Genomic DNA, 480 nt, shown 5'->3' with positions numbered 1-480 from the left:
TTCTTCTGCCTCAGTTATTCTGTTATTGATTCCTTCTAGAGTATTTTTAATTTCAGTAATTGCGTTGTTCATCACTGTTTGCTCTTTAGTTCTTCTAGATCCTTGTTAAATGTTTCTTGTATTTGCTCCATTCTGTTTCCGAGATTTTGGATCGTCTTAACTCTCATTACTCTGTAAACCTACCTCCTTTTTTTTTTTTTTTTTTTTTTGCGGTACGCGGGCCTCTCACTGTTGTGGCCTCTCCCATTGCGGAGCACAGGCTCCGGACGCGCAGGCCCAGCGGCCGTGGCTCACGGGCCCAGCCGCTCCGCGGCATGTGGGATCTTCCCGGACCGGGGCACGAACCCGTGTCCCCTGCATCGGCAGGCGGACTCTCAACCACTGCGCCACCAGGGAAGCCCGCTACCTCCTTTTTGACGCACAGTTCTGATAGTATCGATTATCTGATATTCAAGGTCCTAACGTATTAAAACAACAAAT

This window comes from Physeter macrocephalus, chromosome 14, assembly GCF_002837175.3.
Source record: "Physeter macrocephalus isolate SW-GA chromosome 14, ASM283717v5, whole genome shotgun sequence".
Lineage (NCBI taxonomy): Eukaryota > Metazoa > Chordata > Mammalia > Artiodactyla > Physeteridae > Physeter > Physeter macrocephalus.
This window is presented reverse-complemented; position numbering follows the sequence as displayed.